The sequence below is a fragment of the Micromys minutus genome (genome assembly GCF_963924665.1).
Source record: "Micromys minutus genome assembly, chromosome: 19".
Lineage (NCBI taxonomy): Eukaryota > Metazoa > Chordata > Mammalia > Rodentia > Muridae > Micromys > Micromys minutus.
Window position 1 is genome coordinate 44,571,372 of NC_137954.1, and position 13,875 is coordinate 44,585,246.

A 13,875-nucleotide genomic window follows, 5' to 3' on the forward strand; every position below is an offset into this window, starting at 1 on the left:
ATAGAAAGAAAACAAGGCCGGTGGCTCACACCAGGACTCCAAGCAGTCAGAATGCTGAAGCAGGAGGATGGTGTGAAGCTGAGTCCAGCATGGGCTGCAGAGGAAGAGGCAGTCTCAAAGCAAGACACAGTAATGTAGAACTCTAGATATTCCAACTCTACTGTATCTCAAGGCAGGGGAAGCAGGTGCATGCGCAGAGAGAGGGTCTCCCGCATACCACCCAGTGTGGGCCTCACGTCTTAGTCCACTGATCAGCTTCCCAAGTGCAAGTGTTTGCTGTCATGTGTGAATATTTATTCTTAAAACAAGTTCTTGGGTCTTTACTCTTTTCTTAAAAATCATTTTAATACAGTAAATCCCGTACTTTATGATTTTACGTTCTGTAAGTTTGGACACCTATCAACAGGGATGGTCTGCCACCATAATCAAGTAGAGAATTTTTGTGGCATTATCCCCAAACTTACTGTGTCCCCTTGTCCTATAGTTCTGTCCCCATCCTCGGGTCCTAGTAGGCACAGACCTTTCCTGGTCCTTTGTTGAAGTCACACAGGGGGCTTATTTTATGGGACTAAGTATTTAGATTATTTCGTTTAAACCTGCCATTCAAGATAGATGCAGATGTATAAGGTCTGATAAATGGGTAAAGACGAGTAATCATTAACACAGGATAGAAGAATTCTATTAGCCCCCCTCCCCCATGCCTGGTCTTTTATAGTCAAATTTGTTCTCACCCTGACAGTCACTGACTTGTGCTTTCACTTTTTAGCTTGACTCCTGAAAGGAATTGAAAGTGGAATATAATAGTATGTAACTATTGAGAATAATGAGTTATAAATTATAGATTTGAGTTCCATATCACTGGAGGTATCAATAGTTTTGATTCCTGTTTCATATGCTATTGTGTGGATGTCTTACTGCTTATTCAACCCCAAGTTGGAGGACATTCTTTACAGTTTTAACTTTGGTCCCTGATAATATAATTTCCCTGTCTTTGTCTTATAAAATGTAATACATGTGTCATATTCCACAGTATTTTGTAGATGTGCAATACTGAAGTAGAACAGAAAGACTGGAAATATTATGGGAACATGGTTAATAGGAAGAAGGGGAAGACTCTCTCACCTTGAGGCTGGCTAATGTTTCACATCAATGGAGAAGCAATTATCCAGCACAAGTAAAATGTGCTGTGAAAGTTGCCCACACTAAGACAAGTTTCTTTCAAATGCAGATCTTTTACATTAAAATGGCAATTACTTCTGCACACCTTTCCCAGATATTTTCTGGGATAGGCTGCAGTGATTTTCCTATAGTCTGGTTTTCTAGAATGTTCCTTTAGCAGTTTAATTCTGTCAGGTATGCTCAGTAATCACACTGTGATCTCATTAAAAATTACTTGAATTTCAATTAAATATTCAAATACAATTATAATTATCTTATTGAAGAAAACTCCAAAATCCTATATATGACTCTTGGTGTAGTTGTTGTTTTGTTTTCCTTGACAGGGTTCCTCTGTGTAGCTCTCACCATCCTGGAACTCTAAGTTAGACCAGGCTGGCCTTAGGCTGAACCCAGAGACCTACCTGCTTGTGCCTCCTGAGTGCTGAGACTAAAGCATGTTTGACTCTAGGAAAGACAGCATAGTTGAATCCCCCTCTGAGAAGACCACATCCTTATTTTGGGGTGTATTTGTGTTTATACTGTGGTGACAGTCTTTTTCTTATCCCTTGCTTAGAATCTACATTAAAATCTCTAGTGATAAATTTCAGGTCTATTTTATAGCAGCTTATCCTACAATTATTTTCTGATTTTAAGCCAGGAATTTGGGGTTAGCCTGTGTGGGGACATGCTGTTGTAGACAACAGTGTGGGAAGTTATGTTACATGAAGCTCGGTCTCCTGTCCTCACAGTGACTGGCAGTAAGTGCTCAACTTCACCAGAATGATCTGCTCTTAACTCCATTTTCTCAAAAGTGAATTTTGTGGGCAGTATTCTGCAAAAGGTTTATCATTTTCAGATCCACAGACCAACCCAGGAAGCATATCTCTGTGAGTTCAAGTCCAGCCTGGTCTATAGAACAAGTTCCAGGACAGCCAGAGCTTCGCAAGAAAACCCTGGTTCAAAACACCAAAACCAAAACAACAACAACAACAAAATGGCAAGTTAGCTATTCCCTCATCACTTCCTTATATGAGAGGAAAGCCAAGAATAGTTGTAATCCATATAATCAAGACAAAAAGAAGCCAATCGTAGGACGAGGAAAAGGAGAAACATTCAGACACTCTGATGCTGTTGTTTCTTTCTCCTTTCCATATGCAGACAATGGCTGTGCTGACAACCAGCAAAAAGAGCAGCCAGAGAACTCTACAAGCTGACAGTGTGAGCAGTCATTTGCTCTGTACTAGTGGATGGCAATCCCTGCGATACAGAAGAGATGCTGAGCATGTGTCAGAACGCATCACAGTGGCCACTGTCTTTACCATCCACAGCATGATCACGCCGAATCTATCCCGCCCCCATATTAGAATGTCTCACATTGTCATCAACATATGATTGCATCTGCTCAGCCCTACCATTCTCCTAGCACGGCACGGAACATCCTGTAGTGTTACATTCATATGGCTGCTGAAGTGGCTCATTAAATGCAGAAAACAAAAAGAATTTACCAAGTGGCATCTTGTAATGATTTTGCTGCTTCGCTAAAAGAACTGGTGACATTTAACAAAGATCCCTTCCCTTCCCTTTACTTCCCAGCTTCCTGAGACCTCTTCTCCTCTTCTACCATCGCACTTGGCTCTCTCCCAAAGGTGTCTACATTTAAAAATGAAGCCCCATTAAAGCTACAGACCACAGAAAAATGCTCCAATATTTTCTCCTCTTTTCGTCTCCAAATTGTGTTTGTATTCTCTTAAATTTAAAACTTAGAAATAAAGAACAATGTTTAAACATATACAAATAAAAAAAGAAACAAAGACATTTAAAATAAATGCAATTTGTGTTGGTCCACATTCATAACTATCGTGAACCACACTTAGTTTAAGGACCACAATATAATTTAGCATTGGCCACTTTTCTAGAGAGCTCAGGCTTAGAAAGAATGACATGATTCATGGTAGACAGAATCTTACAAGCATCACCTGTGTATTAAAAAAATAAAAGCCTGTGGCCAATGAGCTAAGGCACAAAATAGGAAGTGGAACACTGGCAGGAAGAGAGAGAATTCTGGGAAACTGTGGGCGATGTGAAGATTCTCCTGGGGAACATAGAGGAGGTCAGAAGTATAGGGGCTGAGCAGAGATAACCAGCCACACAGAGAAACTTAAGATACAATGAAGGGGAGGTCTGGCAGGGAACAGCAAGGGGACAGATAGACACCAGCAGGTAGCTGAACTCAAGATTGAATAAAGAGATCCGTCACGACCTGAGTACATGAAACGGAGGAGCGATTACTAACCATGTGGGAGACATAGGATAGTGTGCATGGGTTAAATAAGTTACAAACTGGTCAGAAAGGAGCTGAAGATTATGACCTAGCATTTACTAATAGATGATTAGTCTCAGAGTTGTCATTCCTGGAGCAGGGGCTGGGGGAAAGTTTGGTATTTATTTCTTTTACACTTTCTATATTAAATTTGTCTCTTTTGGTAAACAAAGTATCTTGCCTTTGGTTTTTGTTTGTTTTGAGAAAGGATCTTGCTTAGCCTAAGACATGTTATGGAACCAAACATAATCTTCCTACCTTCTCGTCTTGAGCCACAATGATGTGACATAGATGTGAACCATTACAGCCAGTTCTATCCATCTCCTCTAGAGAAAGGGCTGGTCAACATCTGCTCATTTTCATCTGTATATGTGCCTTTCCACTCGTGAATCTTAAGAGATCTCTAAGAGATATGCATATGCTCTCTCTCTCTCTCTCTCTCTCTCTCTCTCTCTCTCTCTCTCTCTCACACACATACACACACACACACACACACACACAGTCACTGGGATTTCCATCTTGTGTTTAGAAGACTGTTGTGTAATCACAAATTATGAAGGTTTATGCTTTAATTTCTGTCTTAGTGCTTTAAACACAGCTTTCCTCTGTTCCTCTGACTTGTTATATACTTAAAATACGATTTGAATTTTCCATGTGGTATGATGCCTTGGCTGACTTCTTTGTTTTGTGTGTGGAAAATTAGCATGTCTGCATGTAAAAATAAATGAGAAAATATAATCTTATATTCTTCTCTGTGTGCTGTCAAGTTTACATTGTTGTCCTACCTAGACTGGTTACAGCCCTGGGGACATACATACCTTTCAGTGTGTCTCTGAAGTTGTTTCACTGAGTGGTTTCACTGAAGACCAATCCTGAATGTGGACAGCAGCATTGTAGTCAGCTGGGACCAGGCTGAATTAAAAAACAAAAGAAATCAAAAGAAAACAAACAAACAAACTAAAAACAAAAACAGAAACAAAAACTAAGAACTAAAAATAATTATGAACTTAGTACCAGCATTCATTCTCTGCTTCTTGGTTCCCAGTGTAGACCGAGTGCTTCATGTATTAATCACTGGGATGCCTTCACCCTCTCCTCCAACCATGAGATAAAATGAACCCATCTAAAGCAAGAGGAGGCTTTCTCTGATCTGATTGCCTTAACTCAAGAGTCAGGATGCCAAGAAGTTCATTGTCAAATAGAACTTACATTGTGTGGCCATGAGTTCCTGTCTCATAAATTCAAAGGAGGAATTACCCAGCCTATGCACGGGAAGTGTGAGCATTTACAAAGGAATGTATTACAGGTTTGTAGGTGGGAGCTGTGGATAAAAACAGAGTGCCTATGCAGCAGGAGAGGAGGTGGCGGTGGGCATCACTGAGCTGCTAGTGTGGGACTTCTCTTAGAATTTCTGGAAGAAATTGGACTGCGGTATAGGAAGAACTGGTCAGTCTAGTTGGCTCAGCAATAAATTGTCCATGAATCTTTATATCCTATAACAGGGATTCTAGTACACACTAGGAGAACATTTCTGGCATTCCCGGTCTTGTTCCACAGTAGATCAGAAATCAGGATCTAAATCATTACCTCTTGACAGACCTTTCTGGCATTCCTGGCAAAAGGCAAAAAACAAACTTGCTCAGCGGAGTTTTCATGTATTTATTTATTTGCTGTATAGCTTAAATTTCTCTTATTTTCATCGCTTCTTTTTAAAGTTGCATTTATCAGATATTGTATCTGGAAAAGAAAAACATATGTAAAGGTAGCCAGCCAATATGTACTCTGTGATAATATTTCCTAGCTCTTCATATTTTTTATGAACTAGTTAAAACTGTGTCCGCTTTCATTCTGTCTTCTCTTTTTCTGATAATAGAGAAGACACATTCTTTCAGTCTTTATCTGCATGTGTCTTTACCTTACCAAAACATTTGGCTCGTATATTTGCTGAGCATAGGTTCCATGACCTTTTTCTTCCTCTTAGCACATCATTTCTTCACGGGCTTTTGCCTCCAGATACTAGTGTAATATAAAATTCAGTTATTATATTGTTTTACTTCTGTGTGTGGTGTGTGAATTTGCATTTTCTAAGTTTTAATTTTGTCTTGGCCTTTCAATAACTTGAATTTTGGTATGCAAGGTAAGAGTCTTTTTTTTTTTTTTTTTTTTTATCAAGAGTTTCATGGTCTTTTTGCTTGTATAAGCTGAACTTTTCAACACATGTGGGTGTCTCTCATCCAGGTTTCTTGCCTTCCTGTTGCTGTTTAATCGTTGTAGGCCTAGATATTTTTATTGGCCTAGATTTTATTTAAACCTATTTTACTATTATTATTAATAATAATTATTATTTATCATTTTTACAGTCCAGTTGTTATCCCCCTCCTGGTCTACCCTCTGACTGTTCATCATCCCATTTCTCTTCCTCTCACCCCCTGTCTCCCAGAGGAAGTCACCACCCCTACCCCACCAGATCTCGCTATTCCCTGGGGCCTCAATTCTCTCCAGGGATAGGTGTGTCTTCTCTCACTGTGTCTGGACCAGGGAGTCCTCTCCTGTGTATGTGTCAGAGAGTGGGGCTCCTATCAGCTGGTGTATGCTGGCTGGCTGGTGGCTCATTTTCTGAGAGATCTCAGGGTCCAGGTTAGTTGAGACTGCCAGTCATCCTATGGGGTCACCCTTTTCCTCAGCTTTTTCCAGCTTTTCCCTAATTCAACCTATTTTTAATAAAGGTTCTCAAACACTTCAAACCCACTTTCTAGCCCACTGTCCAAAGGTAGGGGAGAAAAGATGGTAAATAGGACAAGGGGATATGGACCTGTTTAAAAGTAGTTCCTTGGGGCGATTCTAATCTCTGTTTGTCAGGACACCAGCAGTCCTGTTCAGCAGTGTCAATCTGGAATCAGCAGCAATGGAACAATCTAGCAGAAACTATGAGACTTCCCCCAATTGACATGAGTCAGCAGGAGATCCACCCGAGACTGAGGATGCCTCTCTCGATGAAGATCAGCGAAGATCTGTGAAGACTTGACCAAGGAAGCATTGCAAAGCTAGGAACACAAGTGCAAACGTCAGTGTCCTCCCACAGGCCTTGGCTCAGCAAAACACCTTGTAAGTCTGTGTCACGTGACATACCCGGAAATGTCCACTTCAGATTTTATCTATTTATTAATTTTAGAAATGGTTCCACTATTTAAGATTAGCCTAAAACAAGGATATTGTTAGTCTATCTTTGAACTTCTGATCTTCCTGTCTCCTCCTCATTAGTACTAAAATCTTAATTTTGCATCACAAGGTTTAGTTTATGTGGCAAGCCATCTCTCAACTGACAGAGCCCCTAACATTTCTTTGGGGATTTTAGTATCCTTTACCCTCGGCTGCAGCTATTACTTAATATATTGGTATGCTCAAAAGCACCACACATTTCCTGAGTATTTTTATTATGCTTTTTCATATTGCAATTCTCAGATAAAATATTTTTGTAGGAAGCCGTTGGTGCCAATAGATGGCGCCAGCTTCCCGCCCATTGTTCAGCCTACAAAAACCTTTCCCCTCGTGTTGCTTGGCAACCACATAGTCACAGCCCACTCTTGGGGCACGTGATTGAGCTACAGGAGGATGCACCAATCAGGTAGCAACACAAGTCTCTTAGGCATATATAGCAGTGCATTTTCTCCCCCACGAGGGAGAGGAAGATAGTGGAGAGATTGCGGGAGACCCCACGTGGAGGGATGGCAGAGAAATACCACGTGGAGAGAGACCCGATAAAAGAGATTGCGTGGACAGAGACTGGACAAAGAGATCGCACGTGGGAGACTGAGCGTGAGAGGTCGCCTAGACAGTAGAACCCGGTAGGGAGTCCCCGGCTCAGAGAGAAGTTTCCTGCTCAAGAAGCCCCCTGCTCAAAGTGCTGTACAATAAAGGTTATCCGCAGAAGAATCTGTTTGTTGCACGCCTGTTCCTAGCGGTGGGAAGCGTGGGCGCGTGACATATTTTCATTCAGAATACCCTGTTGATTACTTACTTCTACCATTTTAAGTCTGATGCTGAGTCTCTTGAGGGAATTTCTCATTCAAGTTACAATAAAAACAACCACCACCACCACCACAACAACATCAACAACAATCAGATTTTTTTTCCTGGTTTTTCTTTTTCTTCCTTTAAATTAGAAGTATTTTATTTACATTTCAGATGTTATTCGCTTCTATTCCATTTTTTATTCAACATTTTTTTCTTTGATTCTTTGGGAGATTCCCATCATAGGTACTACCTGATGCAATAGAGTTCAGATCATGTTGCTGTGTACTAACTGGGGCATAGTCAAACTATAAGTGGCCTGCCCTTAAATAGAGCTGTGCCCTTTCTGTCCCTCATGCCCACTATAAACCATCAGTGAAAGCTACACTTTACCATCCTTATCACACTTTCTAAGAGTTCTCTTCAAAGGCTTCCTGTTCAGGCTGTTACTATTGAGTTGGGGGGATTTATAGGGGTGGCCACAGAAGCTGTACACGTCTCTCTTTCTCATCTGTGTGTCTGCAGCCAGTAGAAGCAAAGATCACGGGCTTCTACATGATTTCTGGCAACAACATAGACCCTGAACAAGGTCCCCAGTTTCAGTAGGACAATAGACCGAGACAAAACTCTCAGAGGCAGCCTGTGGTCATCACCATAGAATCAAGTGGCAGCACAGACTACTCATACTAGTATGGCCCATGGTAGCATCATCAACACGGATTCAAGATTCATCACAGACCAGACATACACAAGGAACTTGGACCATAGCACAGCCTGAAACCCCAGCATGGCCCACAGACACCAACATGGCCTCCAGTGTCATAACTGCCACTCTGGTCCTTGGAAGGCCTCTGTCTTTTGCCAGAGACAGAAGGATCCCACGGTCAGGTAGGTGTGTCGGGGGGGGGGTAGGGGGGCTGAGTCTGCCTCTGTGCAAGCTCTAGACTGCAGCACATGGAGCCGCTAGGCAAAGACAAGTTTCACAATTGAGTGTCTCCAGTTCTGCTTCTCCTCACACACACACACACACACACACACACAGTTGCTCTTCCGTCTTTTTTGTATATCTTTCATTATAGTGGCACTTCCTCCGTCTGCCCCCACTGGGCCGTTCTAATGCCCACTTATTTTGATTAAACAATGACAATTCCAGTATCTAACTAGCTTTTTCTAGATTCTTCCTCTCCTCCACCCTATCACCACTGATAAGGGGCAGCCAAGAGTGGTGTTTATTCATCTATCACACAGCATTGATCTATCATTGAAGTTCCTTAACTAGCGACAACCAACCAGGAATTAAAATGGGGATAGTTCAGTCCTCTTGCCCCTTTTCAGCCTATAACTACCCCAGCCTAAATGCTGCAGTCTGATTTCTTACACCTGACATTTCAGTTCCATGCTTATTTCCAGAGTGGACTTCATGTCACTAGTGGCTTGTTTCTCATTTAATTTTCTCTCCGATTCACCTTACATTCTTAATTCCAAAATTCTTTTGTTCACTTTTAAATTCTGCAACTCAGTGGCATTTCTTCATCAGTGATTTTGGTTTTTACAAAATGTTGTGCACATACACCTTCATCTGATTTTGAAAACTGGTATTCTTTAGTGACTGAAGCACATTTAGGGAAGCTGTGTTGACGTCTTTGTGTATTAAGGCTCCCTCTATAACACTTTCTATTGATTCTTTTCCAGAGTTTAAGTGGGTAATGATTTTGTGCAATTCCTGTTGATGCAGATTTTTTTGTTAACACAAATATATTGTAGAAGAGTTTGAATTGATTTTCTTCCCCGATGGAGTCTACAATTCTCCGTTAAATTTCTAGCCAGGTTGCTGATGTCTTGTTTCTACTTCTATCACAAACTCAGGGTAACAGCAAGATTGGTCACTGAGTAACTGGGAAAATGCCTAGGGCCTCTGGTTGTAACTTATTTACTCCAAATCAAGTCAGAGTTCCCCCACCAAAACTGCTGATGTTTACCTGCTGCCCATTCAGAAATTCAATAGTAAAGGGACTGATAGCACACCAAGTCTAAACACACAGAGATGACATTTTCCCTATCGAAAGTTAGAAAGCCAGAAAGGGAGAGGGAGAGGGGGGGGGAGGGGGGAGGGAGGGAGGGAGGGAGGGAAGGAGAGAGAGAAGAAGGAGGAGGAGGAGGAGGAGGAGGAGGAGGAAGAGAGGTATGTAGGGAGGGGGAGACAGGGAAGGAGGGAGGAGGGAGGGAGAGATGGAGGGACTGAGGGATGGAGGGAGGGATGGAAGGGGAGACAGAGACATAATGAGAATGCATCTAACCTATTGTGCAGGTTTGTTTTGTCTCCAGCTTTAAAACATTTGCCTTTTCCATTTTGTCTAGGTTTGTGGCCTAACCACATTTTAGGAGAGGGATTGATGAGTTTCTCATACTGTCGTCTCAAATGCTCGGCCTGGTAAATTAGATCCCTGTAGAGTATGTGATTGTAACACTGATGTGAACTTAGAAATTTATTAGAGATAGTAGCAGAGTTCCACAAAATGTTCATCCTCTAGACTGGTTTGTGAAACTTCCATAGACACAGTGTTAGTGGGAGTTGGTAAACAGAAACATGGATATTACATACAGAGTTCATCTCAGAGTGTATACAGTTTTGTCAAATGGCGGGAGTCCTTACAAACAGAAAATGTCAGCATGACCAGCTACTAAACATGCTGTTAGAGGAGACAATGCCTATTGCTGGAGTTAACAGACTCATAGCCTGAGTTCTAACAATCTGCTACTACGCAGGTTCATCCACTCATGGCCAATAAGTCAACTGAATAAACATGTAATTGTGGAAAGTGAGAAAAGAAGATTTATTCTATGAGACTAGATTGAAAAGAAGAGAAAACAGGCCAAATGACCACAGGCCCATACCCCGTATGTTAATTTATGATGGCTTTCTGTTTAAATAGAGAACTTGGAGTTAAAAATATTTAAACAGGGAGGCTGGAGAGATGGCTCAGTGGTTAAGAGCACTGACTGCTCTTCCAAAAGCCCTAAGTTCAATTCCCAGTACCCACATGGTGGCTCACAGCCATCTGTAATGGGATCCAATATCCTCTTCTGGTGTGTCTGAAGACAGCTACAGTGTACTGACATGTATAAGATAAACAAATAATTCTTTAAAAAAAAAAAAACCTAAAGAAGAAGAAGAATTAAACAATACCAAATGGTCTACCCAGCCTCGCACCATTGCCTGAGCTCCAGTCTGCAATGTCTGTGACCAGTTCTAAATTTTTCCTGAAGATAAGGAAGTCATTGGTTGCCCTGTAAACCACAGCTTTTTCCTCTTCCTTTTCCCAGAAAGGGATACCTGTAAAAATTCCAATCTTTAGGTGTCCATTTTTATTAAGTCTAATTACCAGGAAGAAGAACATGGTTGGTGTTTCTTCAGAATGTTATTACTTCCAGAGCAGTCACGAGGAGATAATCAAATATTAAGTATTGACGTGGATCATTGGGTGTGAATCGCTAGACCTTTAATCTCAGCTCTCAGGAAGCCCAGCCAGGACTAAGCACGTGTTCTACTGGTTTTGAAAATGAACTAGAGAGAGGTACATTAGTCACAAAAATATGAGAGTCTCCAGGACACAAGGATATTAGCTACTAATAATAGCCCTTGGAGTAAAGACCCTTTAGCAGCCTTTTTCTTTTAGAAATCAGTCCTTCCTAGAAAGAACAGGCAACAATGGGATGTGTGCTCAATAGTTATATGTCAGTGTGACACAAACTAAAGTGATCTGACAGGTGAGAGCCTCACACTGAGAAAAGTGTCTCCATGAATTTTCTATAGGGTATTATAAATGCATCTTTTATACTCTTTGTATAATTGTCATATCTGAGATTTACTGTCCCCATCTGATAACCTAGACCTAGTCCTGGAGGCTTCTGGCCTCTGTAAAATTGTTTCTAGGCCTAGAATGCTTTCAACCTATGAGACTTAATCCTGAGGAAGTTCACCTCTTTTAGGTACAATTAGCATGGTGAGCTTGTCTGTATAACTACTCTCAAATTTATTTCCTAGGAACACTGGTTTTTGTGTGGTTTTAAAGTATAAGAAATACAATTTTAGGGGCTCTGAGACTTTTCCAAAACACCCCATTCTTCAGCAAACAGGCAGGGACAGAATTAACTGGCTGACAGCCACAAGGCCTCATAGAAAAGTTCAAATATGCAACGTCATCAGTCTAAACCCCTCAAAGTTTTTGAGAATGTATAAACAAAGTTTTAGTGGACAGGTCAAGTTATACTGACCAAGCCGAGTTAAGACAAAACAATTTTCCGAAAAAGACCCTCTACACCTCCCAGTGATAAATTCTGAGAAAAACCACCAAGAGTCAGCCTGAACCTGCCCGACCAACCCAGTTCCTCCCCCCTTCTTAAGAACTCTCCAAACGGGTCCTTTCCCAAGGCCAGGCACAGGGCTTGATGAGGAAATGACTAAGCCAACAACAGCCCCTTGAGCAGGTTAGCTAATGCCTGAAAAGGTCCTTTGTTCCACCAATGAGAATAAGCCAAATACCCTGTTGCTGATGTCTGACCACTGTAGAGAATAAAAGATGTATGCTTTTGGAGTTTGGGGTTGACTCTCCCTGTGAGGATGAGCAACCTCATGGAATTAAACCTCTTGCCCTTTCAGTGGTCTATCGTCTAATTATGTTCTGTGGGCTGTGCTCTTGAGCTAAGACTCCTGGGGTCTTACAACAGTTTCTCCTTGAAGCTCTTTGTAGCAATCTATCTGCCACTTTATAAAGCCTTATGTGCTCTCTCACACTATGGAATGAAATTCTTCTTCCTCATGAGCAAGTGGATATCCTTTTTTGCAAGAGGATTATACAACCTCCCGCAAGCCTTCGGATGATTAAACTCCAAATCAACATCTTTACCCAAACCTCTTACTAGACTTCAAACTAAAACCAGCCAACCAAACTGATCACAGAATCCTCACCTATAGAAATGATGACAATTCACATTTGTTTCAAAACAATAAAATCTGAAAATAAGAGGTTGGCAATAGACAAGACAGCATAGCAAAGAAGGGAAGACCTAAAACTATTCTTGAATGAAAAGGACTAAAGATCAGGACAAATAAACATTGAATTATGGATAGGATCTACACCACGTAAAGACCACTAGTGTCTAATGAGAATATTGCCAAGTATTGTACTGGACATTTTGATAAACCAAGGGTTAAATAATTAAGAGCTAAAGTTAATCTGCATACTACCCTTGCCGCAAAACAAACGACTTCCGAAAATACTGCTGTTTATGTAATATGACAAATAATGAGTTTTCTCTTCAGTGAAGAAGATTGGTTACCCCAACTGCATACGTGTGCTTGATCACATGTAAGGTGTGTAGGCAGGAAGGACATGAAGATGTGTCCTTGTCTCTCATTGGATGGGGGTGGGAAGGTAGAAAGGACAGTAACCTTGTGAATTGTGCTTTTTATGAGCATCTGACAAACCTAAATGAGTACCATCCGCTGTAAATCCTGGGTATGTGCCTGGCCAATGTCTATCTTCCTGGCCAGTACTTAATAAAGCTTGTTTTAATTGGACAACCATAGATTTAGTCTTTCTCCTCACAATCTTTGGGTTTAGTAATAAACATTCAAAAAAAAAAAGTTACCTTTGTAAGTAACAGGTGTATTACATCTGTGAAGTCTGCACAAAAACTTGTTATTCTTACATGACTCATACATGTAAACTATAATGTAAAAGGATATTCCTAGTATGATAAAGAATACTGTTTTTATATAATTGTATATACCTAATAAGCTATAAAGCCACCGGATTGCATTCATGTTCCAAAGCTCTCTGATTTTCCTTTCCCATTCTCAGAATGTGCGTAGATACACAAAGACAAGTCATCCCTCATGTCCATCAGGCGGCCATCACAATCTGGATTCCAAATGTCTAAAAGGTTGGTTACCAGCTGGTATCATTCCTGGGAGTGGTTGGGACTAAGAAGCTAGGGAAAGTCAGCTGCTATGGGCACACTCAGTGGGCACACTGGAATACCATCTGATCCTTACTCTGCTCTCTGGCCACTCTGCTAGAGCTCACCAGAAGCTCAGCAGCAGCACAGCCAAATGACCTTGGCCTTAACCTTTGAAGCTGTAAGCCAAATGTCTTTTCTTTTAGGTCATTTTTCTAAGATCTCAGGCATTCCACTCATCCTTGATTGTCAACCCGATGGGATTTAGAATCACCACGAGACCAACTGTCTGGTTATATCTGTGAGGATTAATCCAGATGAAGTTAATTGATGTGGGGGAGCTGTACCAAAAGTGTGGGCAGAACCATTTCACAGGCTGTGGTTCTAGACTGAATAAAAAGAAGACAACGTATTGAAACACAAGC